This window comes from Pristiophorus japonicus, chromosome 8 (assembly GCF_044704955.1).
Source record: "Pristiophorus japonicus isolate sPriJap1 chromosome 8, sPriJap1.hap1, whole genome shotgun sequence".
NCBI classification, from domain to species: domain Eukaryota; kingdom Metazoa; phylum Chordata; class Chondrichthyes; family Pristiophoridae; genus Pristiophorus; species Pristiophorus japonicus.
In genome coordinates this window covers 182,184,450-182,200,925 of record NC_091984.1, presented here as the reverse complement: position 1 = coordinate 182,200,925, position 16,476 = coordinate 182,184,450, and the positions used below count along the sequence as shown (strand labels likewise).

The following is a 16,476-nucleotide window of genomic DNA, read 5'->3' as shown; positions in this document are numbered from 1 at the left end:
TCTCATCCTTCTAAACTCCAGTGAATACAGGCCCAATCGATCCAGTCTCTCCTCATATGTCAGTCCTGCCATCCCGGGAATCAGTCTGCTGAACCTTCGCTGCACTCCCTCAATAGCAAGAACGTCCTTCCTCAGATTAGGAGACCAAAACTGAACACAATATTCTCGGTGAGGCCTCACTAAGGCCCTGTACAACTGCAGTAAGACCTCCCTGCTCCTATAAGAACATAAGAACATAAGAACATAAGAATTAGGAACAGGAGTAGGCCATCTAGCCCCTCGAGCCTGCCCCGCCACTCAACAAGATCATGGCTGATCTGGCTGTGGACTCAGCTCCACTTACCCGCCCGCTCCCCATAACCCTTAATTCCCTTATTGGTTAAAAATCTATCGATCTGTGATTTGAATACATTCAATGAGCTAGCCTCAACTGCTTCCCTGGGTAGAGAATTCCACAGATTCACAACCCTCTGGGAGAAAAAATTCCTTCTCAACTCGGTTTTAAATTGGCTCCCCCATATTTTGAGGCTGTGCCCCCTAGTTCTAGTCTCCCCGACCAGTGGAAACAACCTCCCTGCCTCTATCTTGTCTATCCCTTTCATTATTTTAAATGTTTCCATAAGATCACCCCTCATCCTTCTGAACTCCAACGAGTAAAGACCCAGTCTGCTCAATCTATCATCATAAGGTAACCCCCTCATCTCTGGAATCAGCCTAGTGAATTGTCTCTGTACCCCTCCAAAGCCAGTATATCCTTCCTTAAGCAAGATGACCAAAACTGCACGCAGTACTCCAGGTGCGGCCTCACCAATACCCTATACAGTTGCAGCAGGACCTTCCTGCTTTTGTACTCCATCCTTCTCACAATGAAGGCCAACATTCCATTCGCCTTCCCGATTAGCTGCTGCACCTGCAAACTAACTTTTTGGGATTCATGCACAAGGACCCCCAGGTCCCTCTGCACCGCAGCATGTTGTAATTTCTCCCCATTCAAATAATATTCCCTTTTACTGTTTTTTTTCCCAAGATGGATGACCTCACATTTTCCGACATTGTATTCCATCTGCCAAACCTTAGCCCATTCGCTCAATCTATCTAAATGTCTTTGCAGCCTCTCTGTGTCCTCTACACAACCCGCTTTCCCACTAATCTGCAAATTTTGTTACACTTCACTCTGTCCCTTCTTCCAGGTCATCTGTGTATATTGTAAACAGTTGTGGTCCCAGCACCGATCCCTGTGGCACACCACTAACCACCGATTTCCAACCCGAAAAGAACCCATTTATCCCGACTCTCTGCTTTCTGTTAGCCAGCCAATTCTCTATCCATGCTAATACATTTCCTCTGACTCCGCGTACCTTTATCTTCTGCAGTAACCTTTTGTGTGGCACCTTATCGAATGCCTTTTGGAAATCCAAATACACCACATCCATCGGTACACCTCTATCCACCATGCTTGTTATATCCTCAAAGGATTCCAGTAAATTAGTTAAACATGATTTCCCCTTCATGAATCCATGTTGCGTCTGCTTGATTGCACTATTCCTATCTAGATTTCCCGCTATTTCTTCCTTAATGATAGCTTCAAGCATTTTCCTCACTACAAATGTTAAACTCACCGGCCTATAGTTACCTGCCTTTTGTCTGCCCCCTTTTTTAAACAGAGGCGTTACATTAGCTGCTTTCCAATCCGATGGCCCCTCCCTAGAGTCCAGAGAATTTTGGTAGATTATAACAAATGCATCTGTTATAACTTCCGCCATCTCTTTTAATACCCTGGAATGCATTTCATCAGGACCAGGGGACTTGTCTACCTTGGGATCCATTAGCCTGTCCAGCACTACCCCACTAGTGATAGTGATTGTCTCAAGGTCCTCCCTTCCCACATTTCCGTGACCAGCAATTTTTGGCATGGCTTTTGTGTCTTCCACTGTGAAGACCGAAGCAAAATAATTGTTTAAGGTCTCAGCCATTTCCACATTTCCCATTATTAAATCCCCCTTCTCATCTTCTAAGGGACCAACATTTACTTTAGTCACTCTTTTCCATTTTATATATCTGTGAAAGCTTTTACTATCTGTTTTTATGTTTTGCGCAAGTTTACTTTCGTAATCTATCTTTCCTTTCTTTATTGCTTTCTTAGTCATTCTTGGCTGTCATTTAAAATGTTCCCAATCTTCTAGTTTCCCACTAACCTTGGCCACCTTATATACATTGGTTTTTAATTTGATACTCTCCTTTATTTCCTTGGTTAACCACAGCTGGTTATCCCTTCTCTTACCGCCCTTCTTTTTCACTGGAATATATTTTTTGTTGAGCACTATGAAAGAGCTCCTTAAAAGTCCTCCACTGTTCCTCAATTGTGCCACTGTTTAGTCTGTGTTTCCAGTCTACTTTAGCCAACTCTGCCCTCATCCCACTGTATTCCCCTTTGTTTAAGCATAGTACGCTCGTTTGAGACACTACTTCCTCACCCTCAATCTGTATTACAAATTCAACCATACTGTGATCACTCATTCCGAGAGGATCATTTACTAGGAGATCGTTTATTATTCCTGTCTCATTACACAGGACCAGATCTAAGATAGCTTGCTCCCTTGTAGGTTCTGTAACATACTGTTCTAAGAAACAATCACGTATGCATTCTATGAATTCCTCCTCAAGGCTACCCCGTGCGATTTGATTTGACCAATCGATATGTAGGTTAAAATCCCCGATGATTACTGCCGTTCCTTTTTCACATGCCTCCATTATTCCCTTGATTATTGTCCGCCCCACCGTGAAGTTATTATTTGGGGGCCTATAAACTACGCCCACCAGTGACTTTTTCCCCTTGCTATCTCTAATCCCCACCCACAATGATTCAACATTTTGTTCATTCGAGCCAATATCGTCTCTCACAACTGCCCTGATATCATCCTTTATTAACAGAGCTACCCCACCTCCTTTCCCTTCTTGTCTATCTTTCCAAATTGTCAGATACCCCTGTATGTTTAATTCCCAGTCTTGGTCACCCTGTAACCACGTTTCTGTAATGGCCACCAAATCATACCCATTTGTAATGATTTGTGCCGTCAACTCATTTACTTTGTTTCGAATGCTGCGTGCGTTTAGGTAGAGTGTTTTAATACTAGTTTTTCAGCCATGATTTTTAGTTTTGACCCCTCCTGCAGCCCCCTTATATTCATACATATTGTCCTTTCCTATCACCTTGTGGTTTACACTTACCCCAGTGCTACTCTGCTCTGTTGCCTCCTGCCTTTTGCATCCTTTCTTGGGGTTCTGTTCATCTGAGCTTTCACCCACTCTAACTAGCTCAGAGCCCTCTCCTGGGTTCCCAACCCCCTGCCAAGCTAGTTTAAAGCCCTCCCAACTGCACTATCAAAACCACCCATGAGAACATTGGTCCCGTCTCTGTTGAGGTGTAACCTGTCCGACTTGTACAGGTCCTACCTACCCCAGAAGCGGTCCCAATTATTCCTACACCAATGCCCCAGCCACATATTTATCTGACTAGCCTTCCTATTTCTACCCTCACTAGTACGTGGTACTGGCAGTAATCCCGAGATTACCACCTTTGAGGTCCTAGCTATGAAGGCCAACATACCATTTGCCTTCTTCACCGCCTGCTGTACCTGCATGGCAACTTTCATTGACTGATGTACCATGACACCCAGGTCTCGTTGGACCTCCCCTTTTCCTAATCTGTCGCCATTCAGATAATATTCTGCCTTCGTGTTTTTGCCACCAAAGTGGATAACCTCACATTTATCCACATTGTACTGCATCTGCCATGCGTTAATCAGTATATTATGGGGTACTTTATTTAGGCCTTTTGAAAATCTAAATACATTACATCTACTGCCCAACCATTGTCTACTGTCTCCGTTATCTCTTCAAAAAACCCAATGAGGTTGGTCAAGCAAGACTTTCCCTTTTCAAACCATGCTGACTATTCGTTACTATATTTTTGCTTTCCAGATGTTCTTCTATTTTCTGCTTTAGTTGGGATTCCATAAGTACTCGTGAAGTCAACAATACACTTACTTACAAGGTGAGACGATCTGGGGCTTTGCGCTCCCTTGTCAATCGTCTCGGTACAAATGCTGGTGTGGTTGGATTGGTCAGTTCTTCATTGGGCTGTTGGGCAGCCAGCCTTGCCGGGCTACTAGGGATGATGAGTTCTTTTTCGTGGTCAACTATGATGTCAGTTGCCACTTGTGTGTGTGTGTTGGAAGGCCAAAGTTGGTGGTGTCCTCTTCAGGTTGTGCGGAGCTGTTGGTGAACCGCAGTTTAATTTGGTCCAAGTGTTTTCTGTGCGTTTGTCCATTGGTCAGTTTAACCTGAAACACCCTACTCCCCTCTCAGGCTGTGACTGTGCCGGCGAGCCATTTGGGACCATGTCCATAATTGAGCACAAACACAGGATCATTGATCTCAATATCACGTGACAAGTTTGCGTGGTCATGGTACACATCTGTTGATGCCGCTTGTCCTCCATGTGATCATGTCGATCAGGGTGGACCAGGGAGAGCCTTGTTTTAAGCGCCCTTTTCATGAGCAGCTCGGCTGGGGGAATCCCTGTGAGTGAGTGGGGTCTGGTGCGATAGCTGAGCAGTACTCGGGACAACCGGGTCTGCAGAGAGCCTTCCGACACGCGTTTCAAGCTTTGCTGGACTGCCCGTTCTGCCTGGCCGGTGGATGCGGGCTTGAACGGCGCAGATGTGACATGTTTTATCCTGTTGCGGGTCATGAACTCTTTGAATTCGGCACTTGTGAAGCACGGCCCATTGTCGCTGACTAGGACATTGGGTAGGCTGTGCATGGCAAACATAGCTCTGAGACTTTCAATGGTGGCCGTGGACATGCGTACAGACATTATTGCATATTCAATCCACTTTGAGTAAGCATCCACGACAACCAAAAACATTTTGCCTAGGAATGGGCCTGCATAGTCTACATAGATCCTCGACCATGGTTTGGATGGCCAGTTCCATAAACTTAGTGGTGCCTCTCTGGGTGCATTGCTCAACTGAGAGCAAGCGTTGCACTGGCGTACACATGACTCTAAATCTGAGTCGATGCCTGGCCACCACACATGGGATCTGGCTATGGCTTTCATCATCACGATGCCTGGGTGGGTGCTGTGTAGTTCCCCAATAAATGTGTCTCTGCCTTTCTTGGGCAAGACTACACGATTGCCCCACAAGAGACAGTCCGCCTGCAGGGACAGCTCATCTTTGCAGCTGTGGAATGGCTTAATCGCTTCCTGCATTTCCACTGGGACACTGGACCAGCTCCCATGGAGGACACAGTTTTTTTTTACCAGGGAGAGTAAAGGATCCTGGCTGGTCCTTGTCCTGATCTTGTGGGCCGTAATGAGGGATTTCTCATTATCAAATGCCTCCATGACCATAAGCAAGTCCGCTGGTGTCATGTATGTAACCTTCATGTAAATGTAACCTTCATGTAACAACACTGTACACTGTATACACCTAAGAAATGCACACCTTGACCATAGGGCGTGAACTTGTGGGAGACACTCCTCACCTGGTCATCTAGGTATATAAAGGGAGGTCCCACGCAGGGTCATCACTTCTTGGTCCTGTGAATAAAGGTACAGGTCACAGAGTGACCGTGTGTCCAGTATGTGCCTCGTGTTGATTTACAGTAGAGTACAATAAAGTGTAAGGACACAACATTTGGCGACAAGAAACGAGAATCAACGACTCACGAGAATGGCCACCGGTAGCACAGAGGAATGGTACTGTGTTGGTGAGGACTGGGACGATTTCGTTGAGAGGCTCCAGCAGAGCTTTGTCACGAAGGACTGGTTGGGAGCGGCAGCGGCTGACAAGCGAAGGGCGGATCTACTGACCAGCTGTGGACCTAAGACGTACGCGCTGATGAAAGACCTGCTCGCACCCGAGAAGCCAGCGGACAAGACCTTTGAGGAGCTCAGCAAACTGATCGGTGAGCACCTCAAACCGGCGAGCAGTAGACACATGGCCCGACACCGATTCTATACGCACAGACGTCGGGAAGGGCAGAGCATACCGGACTTTGTTGCGGACCTTCGGCGCTTGGCCAGCCTCTGTAAGTTCACAGACACCTGCAGGGGGGAGATGTTACGAGATTTCTTCATTGAGGGCATTGGTCACGCTGGGATTTGTAGGAAGCTAATTGAGACCAAGGACTTGACCTTGGAAGCAGCGGCGTTGATGGCTCAAACCTTCATGGCGGGGGAGGAGGAAACCAAGATCATATACACGCGCAACTCTGCTCTCAACGTGGCGATTGAGCAGGGAGTTAACATGGTAAACGCGACTCAGAACCCCGCAGGCAAGCAAGGGCTATTCGACACCAACCAGGCAGCAACAGACTCTAGGGTAAGTCCTCAACACAGACAATGGCAGGCTGAACAATACGTCCCAGGATGGAGCCATTGACACTCACTAACAGAGTGCTCAAGAGTAATCAAAGAGACAATCAGAGAGGAATGCCTGGGAACAGCTCTTTTGTTCACAACAATCTCAGCTCCTGCTGGAGGTGCGGGGGCAGACATGCTGCGAAAACCTGCAGGTTTCAACAATTTATCTGCAGAAAATGTAACTTCAGTGGACATTTAGCCAGAATGTGCAGGAAGCCGCAGCGAGGCTGGTTTACGAAGCGGATGAACCACAAGAGGGGTCTGCAAGGCAGGGTTATGCTTAGGACACAGCAATGGATGCTGAAGTTCAACGGGTTCAGGTGGCAAACATCCACAGCTCATACACAAAGACGCCACCTATGATGATGAGAGTACTGTTAAACGGCATCCCGGCACGCATGGAGCTGGACACAGGAGCCAGCCAGTCACTTATGAGTGTCCAACAATTCGAGAAACTATGGCCACTCAGAGCGAGCAGACCCAAACTAGAACGCATTGACACGCAATTACGGACGTACACCAAAGAGATCATCCCAGTGCTAGGCAGTGCAATGTTGGTGGTCACACATAATGGATCAGAGAACTGGGTGCCACTCTGGATTGTCCCGGGAAATGGTCCCGCGCTTTTGGGGAGGAGCTGGTTAGCCGAGATGAACTGGAAATGGGGGGATGTGCACGCCATTTCATCTGTGGAGCGAAGTTCATGCTCACAGGTCCTACAAAAGTTTGAGTCACTATTTCAACCTGGTGTCGGGACTTTCAAAGGTACCAAAGTAGTGACACGCATCACCCCGGACGCCACACCAGTGCACCATAAAGCCAGAGCTGTGCCATATGTGATGCAGGAGAAAATTGAGTTGGACAGGTTGCTAAGAGAGGGCATAATTTTGTCCGTTGAATTCAGCGATGGGCAAGCCTCATCGTCCCTGTCCTAAAAACGGATGGCTCGGTCAGGATCTGTGGCGACTACAAAGCCACCATCAACCGAGTGTCACTATAAGACCAATACCCGCTTCCGAGAGCGGAGGATCCTTTTGCCACGCTGGCAGGCGGCAAGCTGTCCACCAAGTTGGACCTCACTTCAGCCGACATGACCCAGGAACTGGCCGAAGAATCCAAGCTACTGACCACCATCGCCACACACAAGGGGCTGTTTGTCTACAACAGGTGTCCATTTGGCATTCGTTCAGTAGCCGCTATCTTTCAAAGGAACATGGAAAGCCTGCTCAAATCCATTCCCGGAACAATCGTATTTCAGGACGACATCCTTATCACGGGTCGAGACACCGAGGAACACCTCCACAACCTGAAGGAGGTGCTACGCCGACTGGACCGGGTAGGCCTGCGACTAAAGAAGTCCAAGTGGGTGTTTTTGGCGCCAGAGGTCGAGTTTTTGGGCAGGAGGGTTGCCGCAGACGGGATCCAGCCTACCGAATCTAAAACGGAGGCGATCCATCACGCGCCCAGGCCCGGCAACACATCGGAGTTGCGTTCATTTCTTGGACTATTGAACTATTTCTGGAACTTTCTGCTGAACTTAAGCACATTGTTGGAGCCGCTACAAGTGCTCCTGCGTAAGGGTTGCAATTGGTTTTGGGGGGACTGTCAGGAACGGGTTTTCAATTGGGCGCGGAACCTGCTTTGTTCTAATAAGCTGTTGACCCTGTACAACTTTTGACATGCGATGCATCATCCTATGGGGTTGGGTGCGTGTTGCAGCAGAGTAATGATGAGGGCCAACTCCAACCTGTGGCTTATGCTTCCAGGTCACTCTCCCAAGCAGAAAGGGGATATGGGATGGTTGAAAAGGAAACACTCACATGTGTCTACGGGGTGAAAAAGATGCACCAGTACCTTTTTGGCAGAAGGTTCGAGTTAGAATCGGACCACAAGCCGTTAACATCCCTACTGTCCGACAGAAAAGCTGTCCGTGCCAATGCGTCAGCTCGCATACAGCGATAGGCTCTCAAGCTGGCTGCGTATGACTACACCATGAAAACTGCGCTGACGCGCTCAGCAGGCTTCCACTGAGGGGGCAGCGGAGCAAAGCACTGAGATGGTCATGGCTGTCGATGCTTTCGACAGCGCAGGCTCCCCCATCAGAGCCCACCAGATCAAAACATGGACAAACAGAGATCCCCTCCTATCCTTGATTAAGAAATGTGTCCTGACTGGGGATTGGGCGCCCGCACACGGAGCATGGAGCATGCCCTGAAGAGGTCAGACCATTTCACAGACGAATGGATGAACTCTCCATCCAAGCCCACTGCCTGCTATGGGGCAGCCGGATAGTCATGCCCCAGAAAGGAAGGGAAGCATTCATCAGGGAACTCCACAGCGAGCACCCAGGCATTGTGCTAATGAAGGCCATTGCCTGGTCATATGTATGGTGGCCAGGAATTGATGCAGACCTGGAACACTGTGTTTGCAGGTGCACGACATGTGCCCAGCTGGGCAATGCCCCCAGGGAGGCCCCACTCAGTCCGTGGCCCTGGCCCACTAAGCCATGGTCACGTATTCACGTAGACTACGCGGGCTCGTTCATGGGGAAAATGTTCCTCATTGTTATTGATGCGTACTCGAAATGGATCGAGTGCATCATATTGAATTCGTGCATGACATCCACCACAGTGGAGAGTCTGCGTGCGGTCTTTGTGACAACGGCCCGTGCTTCACTAGCTATGAATTCCGGAAGTTCATGTCGGGTAATGGCATCAAACACGTCAGGACAGCACTGTTCAAGCCGGCTTCCAGTGGCCAGGCGGAACGTGCGGTCCAAATCATAAAACATGGCATGCTCCGGATTCAAGGACCCTCCCTTCAATGCCACCTATCGTGCCTCCTGCTGGCCTACAGGTCCCGATCACATTCGCTCACGGGAGTCCCGCCAGCGGAACTACTCATGAAACGCACACTTAAAACTCGACTGTCCCTCATTCACCCAGTCCTGTCAAACATTGTTGAGGGTAAGCGCCAGTCCCAAAATGAGTGCCATGATCGTAACGCAAAGGGGAGATGTATAGAAATCGATGACCCTGTATTTGTTCTGAATCACGCTTTGGAGCCCAAGTGGCTTGAGGGTACTGTAATTGGTAAAGAGGGGATTAGGGTCATAGTGGTCAGACTTAACAATGGACAGATATGCCGCAAGCATCTGGACCAAGTAAAAAAAAGGTTCAGCATGGACACTGAGATGCCTACTCCTGCACTTATTTTCTATGTTTCTATGTTTTTCTATAAACCTGAGGAAAATCATGAGATGCTGCCCACACCACCGCCAGTGAACGAGCAACAAGAACATTCAGCAGCATGCACAGTCCCTGCGGCCAGCCCGGATGAGCTGGAATCACCACAGGTGACAAAGACTCATGCCAAGGCTCAATAACCAGAGCCCCAACTGCGGCGCTCCACGAGAGAGCGTCGACCGCCTGAAAGACTCAATCTTTGACCCAAAGACGTTGGGGGGGGAGGTGATGTCATGTATGTAACCTTCATGTAACTGTAATCTGCATGTAACAACACTGTACACTGTATACACCTAAGAAATGCACACCTTGACCACAGGGGGTGAACTTGTGGGAGACACTCCTCACCTGGTCATCCAGGTATATAAAGGGAGGTCCCACGCAGGGTCATCACTTCTTGGTCCTGTGAATAAAGGTTCAGGTCACAGAGTGACCTTGTCTCCAGTATGTGCCTCGTGTTGATTTACAGTAGAGTACAGTAGAGTGTAAGGACACAACAGCTGGCTGTGCCATTTCCACCCCTGTGGTGGGCAATGGTGGCCGACTGAGAGCATCTGCGCAGTTCTCTGTTCCCGGTCTGTGGCGAATTACATAGTTGTATGCCGACTGCGTGAGCGCCCATCTTTGGATGTGGGCAGAGGCATTGGTATTGATTCCTTTGCTCTCCAAGAATAGCGATATGAGCGGCTTGTGGTTTGTTTCAAGCTTGAAGTTGAGGCCAAACAAGTACTGGTGCATTTTTTTTTACCCCGTAAATGCACACCAGAGCCTCTTTTTCAACCATGCTGTAGGCCCTTTCGGCCTTAGACAAACTCCTGGATGCATACGCAACTGGTTGTAACATTCCCAATTCATTAGCCTGTTGTAACACACACCCGACCCCGTATGACGATGCATCGCAAGCTAACACTAGTCGTTTACATGGGTTATACAGAACAAGGAGTTTGTTAGAACACAGTAAATTTCTGGCTTTCTTAAAGGCAGCCTCTTGTGAATTCCCCCATACCCAGTCATTTCCCTTGCGCAGTAGCACATGTAGGGGTGCTAGCAGGGTAGGAAATTACCGAAGTAGTTAAGGAGTCCCAGAAACTACTGCAGCTCCATCACATTCCATGGTCGCGGCGCGTTCTTGATGGCCTCCGTCTTGGCGTCAGTGGGTCTGATGCCGTCTGCTGCGATCCTTCTTCCGAACAATTCGACGTCCTGTGCCAGGAAAACACACTTCTAGCGTTTCAACCTGAGCCGCACGCAATCCAACCGACTAAGAACCTCCTCCAGGTTCTTCAAGTGCTCCATGGTGTCCCGACCTGTAACCAATATTTCGTTCTTGAAGACCACTGTACAAGGAACCGACTTTAGCAGGCTTTCCATGTTTTGCTGGAAGATCACTGCAGCCGACCGAATCCCAAACAGGCACCAGTTGTAAATAAGTAGACCTTTGGGTGTGTTGATACAGGTGAGGCCTTTTGAAGACTCCTCCAGCTCCTGCGTCATGTAGGCCGAGGTCAGATCCAGCTTGGTGAACGTCTTCCCTCCAGCCAGGGTTACAAATAGGTCGTCTGCCTTGGTCCTGCAGTGAAAAACGGTTAATTGTTACTTTATAGTCACCGCAAATTCTAACTGTACCGTCCTCCTTGAGTAGCGGAACAATCGGACTGGCCCAGTCGTTGAACTCCACCAGCGCGATGATGCATTCATGTTGCAGCCTGTCTAGCTCAATTTCTACTTTTTCACGCATCATGTACAGTCCCGCCTGAGCCTTGTGGTGGACGGGTCACGGACTGGGAACCAAATGGATCTGCACTTTCACCCCCTAGAAACTTCCAATGCTTGGCTCGAATAACGAAGGGAACTTGCTTAGAACCTGGGTACATGCGGTGTCGTCAACTGACGAAAGCACTCGGATGTCGTCCCAGTTCCAGCGGATTTTCCCCAGCCAGCTTCTGCCAAATAACGTGGGGCCATCCCCTGGCATAATCCACAGCGGGAGTTCATGTACTGCTCCATCATAGGAGACTTTGACTTCAACACTGCCAATTACTGGGATTAGTTCCTTTGTATACGTCATTAGCTTCGAGTGAGCTTGGGCCTATGTGCCTTCTTCCCCCACAGCCTGTCGAAGGCTGTTTTACTCATTATGGACTGACTTGCCCCTGTGTCCAGCTCCATCGACACTGGAATACCGTTCAGTTCAACTTTCAACATTATTGGTGAACATTTCATCATGAACATGTATAGCCCGTACACCTCTGCCTCGCCGTACGAGTTTCCAATTCCGTCTGATCCATAGTGGATCGATCTTCCTCTGCACCGTGGTGGTTTTCAGGGTTTGCAGCTCGCCTGCACATTCGTTGGAGGTGTCCCATTGTTCTGCAGCCATTGCACATAGTGCCTAAAGCGACATTGATGGGGCCGATGATCACCCCCGCAGCGCCAAACAGGGTGTTAACTGCCTCACATTAACAGATGATGGCAGACTCTGGGTCAATTGAGGTTGGGCCACAGCAGCCGGCGTGTATATTCTGCCATGTACATTTCTGCTCAAAACCAAAGTTACTTTATGCACAGTACTGGCCGAAACTTATTTGTTCTGCGAAATCTGCTTGCTGTTGTCTGCTTGGGCTATCGTTATGGCTTTACTCAGATTCGGAGTTTCTACAATCAACAGTTTGCGAAGGATTGTCTCATGTCCGATGTCCAGTACAAAAAAGTCTCTGAGCATTTGTTCTAGGAATTCCTCAAACTCACAATGTCCTGCGAGGCGCCTTAGTTCGGCGACGTTGCTCGCCACTTCCTGGCCCTCCGATCGTTGACACTTGTAGAACGGATATTTCGCCGTCAAAACACGATGCTTAGGATTTAGGTGCTCCCGGACCAGCATATACAGTTCTCCGTAGGATTTCTCTGTTGGTTTAGCCGGGGCCAGGAGATTCTTCCTGAGGCCATAGGTAGTGCCCCCACAGACAGTTAGGAGGATTGCCCTTCGTTTGGTCGCGTTCTCGTCTCCTTCCAGCTCATTGGCTACGAAGTATTGGTCGAGTCTCTCCATGAAGGCCTCCCAATCGTCCCCCTGAGAACTTCTCCAGGATGCCGACTGTTCTTTGCATTTTCGCACAGTTCGTTACCTCGTCACCAATTGTTATACTCATAATAAGAGGTCAGACCGAGTACTGTGTGTAATGAGCAAGTGTGACCTTAGCTCCTTTATTGTAGTTCCAGAGTGCAGGTACCTCTTGGGTGGCCTGCTTATATATTGTACTCCCAAGGGATGCTGGGATCCCTTGGGACTCCAACATGTAGTCCCTCTGGTGGACAGGTGAGATGCAGATTACAAGGTTACAAGGGGATAAATACATAACATTTCCTACCACCGATGTTAAGCTGACTGGTCTATAATTCCCTGGACATATTCTATCCCCCTGCTTAAAGCAGGTATTACATTAGCAATCCACCAGTCCTCTGGCACTACACCTTTTTCTAACAAATTATTAAATGTGTAGTAATGCCTCTGCTGTCTCTTCCCTAGATTCTTTAAAATGTGTGGTGTAATCCATCCGGACCAGTGGTTTTAACCTCTTTGAGTTTGATTTGTTTATTTAATATATCCCCTTTTTTATTTTAAATGCACTTATCACATTACTAATCTCATCATCCAATGCCATGTCCATCTATTCTATCTCCTTGTTAAATACTGAAGCAAAATAATTGTTTAATATTTCTGCCATCTCTCTATTGTTACCTGTGGTATTATCCTGTCTATCCCTTCATGGCCCTATTCCTATACCAACCTTCCTTTTTTTTTGATGTAACTGTAAAATATTTTACTATTTTGTTTTATGTTTTGATCATTTAATTTCATAGTTCCTCTTTGCCTTTCTAATTGTTTTTTTGACTTCTCTCCCAATCTCTTTGTATTCTCCCTTATTCTCTCCCCTGCTATCTATGTACTTAATGTATGCCTCTTTCCTTACCCTCAATTGTTCCCTTATGGCTTAATTCATCTATGAAGTCTCATTAGTTTGTTCTTCCCTTTTAGTGGAATATATTGTTCCTGCATTGTGTTCAACACTGTTTTAAATGTTTCCCATTGCTGTTCTGCATCATTGTTTGCCAATATTGTTGCCCATTTTATTTTCCCAAGTTCTATTCTCTGCTCCTCAAAATCAGCTTTTCTCCAATCTATTACCATGGTTTTTGTCATATATGTATGCTTGGGGTTACTAGCCACCAGGTGGTGCCACTGTCGGAGGTCATTGAACTGTATGCCCAGGTATAGAAGGCAAGCCATCATGTAATGTAATCACTTTGGGCCCTAATAAAGCAGAGCCAGACTTGTACCTGTGTTAGTTTACAGTATTCAGTCTATCGAGTTATTACATGCATGACATTTGGTGACGAGATAACTTAAAAACCTACGCATGTAAAAATGAGCACAATTGGAATTCTGGAGAGATTCGTGGAGGGAGAGGACTGGACAGATTTTGTAGCTCGCCTGGACCAGTACTTCGTGGCCAACAAAATGGAGGAACCCACTGACGCAATTAGGCGGAGGGCGGTCTTCCTCACGGTTTGTGGTCCGAAAATCTATGGACTCAAAGAATCTACTCTTGCCAGCAAGTCCAATGGACAAGGACTATGAGTAATTGTGTGCTCTGATACGTGACCATCTCAAACCAGAAGAAGGCATCATCATCTCACGATATCGATTCTACAAGCAGGTTTGTTCTGAGGGTCAGAATGTGTCGGAATTCGTTGCCGACCTAAGACGTCTAGCTGGACCCCCTGTAAGTTCAAAAACGCATTGGGAGATATGCTGCGAGACTTCTTTGTAATCGGTATCAACCACGAGGTGATCCTGCGTAAGCTACTAGCCGTGGAGATGCTGGATTTGAGCAAGGCCATCACGATTGCCCAGGTATGCATCATGACAGACAAAAACTTAAAGCAGATACCATTGAAAAATCGGATCTCGGCAAGTACTGTAAACAAGATTGTATTGTCGTTTGGCAGAGCTGCATATGGCAGGGCCTACTTGACTGCGTATGCGAAACCTGTGGCTACCCAAAGTCTGCCAATGGGAATGAATCTGATTTCATCATGTTGGCATTGTGGGGGCAATCATCAGCCTCATCAGTGACAGTTTAAACAGTACATTTGTAAAGGCTGTTCGAGACTGGGGCATCTCCAGCGCATGTGTCTGCAACTGAGCAAGCGTGCTGTGACACACCACATGGAGGATGATGACCAGTATAACGTGGATCCGGATATGCAATCCGAGATACAAGAGGAGGAAGTGTATGGACTGTATTCGTTCCTAACAAAGAGCCAACCGATAATGATTAATGTGAAACTTAACGGTGTGCCGGTACCGATGGAATTGGACATGGGTGCGTGTCAATCAATAATGAGCCAGAGGACATTCGACAAGCTGTGGGATACTAAGGCTGTGAGGCCTAAGCTGAGTCCAGTCAATGAACTCATAACGGTGATTGGCAGTACAGTAGTCAAGGTGTCGTATGATGGTGAGGTTCATGATTTACCGTTATGGATTGTTCCAGGCAATGGTCCAACGCTGTTCGGCAGGAATTGGCTAGAAAAAATCAAATGCAATTGGAACAATATCAAAGTGTTGTTGTCACAGGATGATACTCCATGTGCTCAAGTGCTGTTTGAACCAGGCATCGACAATTTCACGGGAGCCAAGGTGCAGATCCACGTGGACTCAGATGCAAGACCCATCCATCATAAAGCTCGGGCAGTTCCGTAACTGATGAGGGAGAAGGTCGAAATCGAACTGGACAGACTCCAGTGTGAAGGGGTCATATCACTGGTGGAATTTAATGAATGGGCCAGTCCCATTGTTCCTGTGTTGAAGAGTGATGGCACTATCAGGATTTGTGGAGACTTGAAGGTTACGATCAACCGAGTTTCGAAACAGGATCAATGCCCATTACCGAAGGCTGATAATCTGTTTGCAACACTAGCCGGGGGGAAGTCGTTCACTAAACTGGATCTGACGTCGGCCTATATGACATAGGAGCTGGTCGAGATGTCAAAGAAATTTACGTGCATCAACACTCATAAAGGATTGTTTATCTACAACAGGTGTCCTTTCAGAATTCGCTCGGCTGCAGCCATATTTCAGAGCAACTTAGAGAGTCTACTGAAGTCCGTCCCTAGAACTGTTGTGTTCCAAGATGACATCGTGATCACAGGTCGTGACACCACCAAACATCTGAACAACCTAGATGTGATTTTACATCATCTGGACAAAGTGGGACTCAGACTGAAACGCTCAAAGTGCGTCTTCATGGCACCGGAAGTCAAATTCCTGGGGAGGAAAATTGCTGCTGACGGCATCAGGCTTATGGACTCGAAAACCAAGGCCATCAAAAATGCACCCAAGCCTCAGAATGTGACGGAGCTGCATTCATTCCTTGGTCTACTCAACTACTTCGGTAATATCCTACCTAGATTGAGCACTTCATTAGAGCCACTGCACATGCTACTAAGAAAAGGCGACAACTGTGTTTGGGGTGCGTCTCAAGATAGAGCTTTTGAGAAAGCTATTAATCTGCTTTGCTCTAACAAGCTGCTGGTACATTATGATCCATGTAAGCGCCTAGTATTGGCTTGTGATGCTTCATCATATGGAGTTGGTTGCGTGCTCCAACAAACTAATGAGTCGGGTAAACTATAACCTGTTGCGTATGCTTCTAAAAGTTTGCCAAAGGCAGAAAGAGCCTACAGCATGGTAGAAAAAGAAGCATTCACCTGTGTGTATGGGGTTAAAAAGATGCA

At 47.5% G+C, this 16,476-nt stretch overlaps 1 protein-coding gene across 4 annotated transcripts in view; it reads left to right on the top strand.

Moving 5' to 3' along the window:
* The window catches only part of LOC139268858 (transmembrane protein 233), a 90,968-nt gene that overhangs the window by 15,205 nt on the left and 59,287 nt on the right, over positions 1-16,476 (top strand). The gene's annotated exons all lie outside the window — the stretch shown is intronic.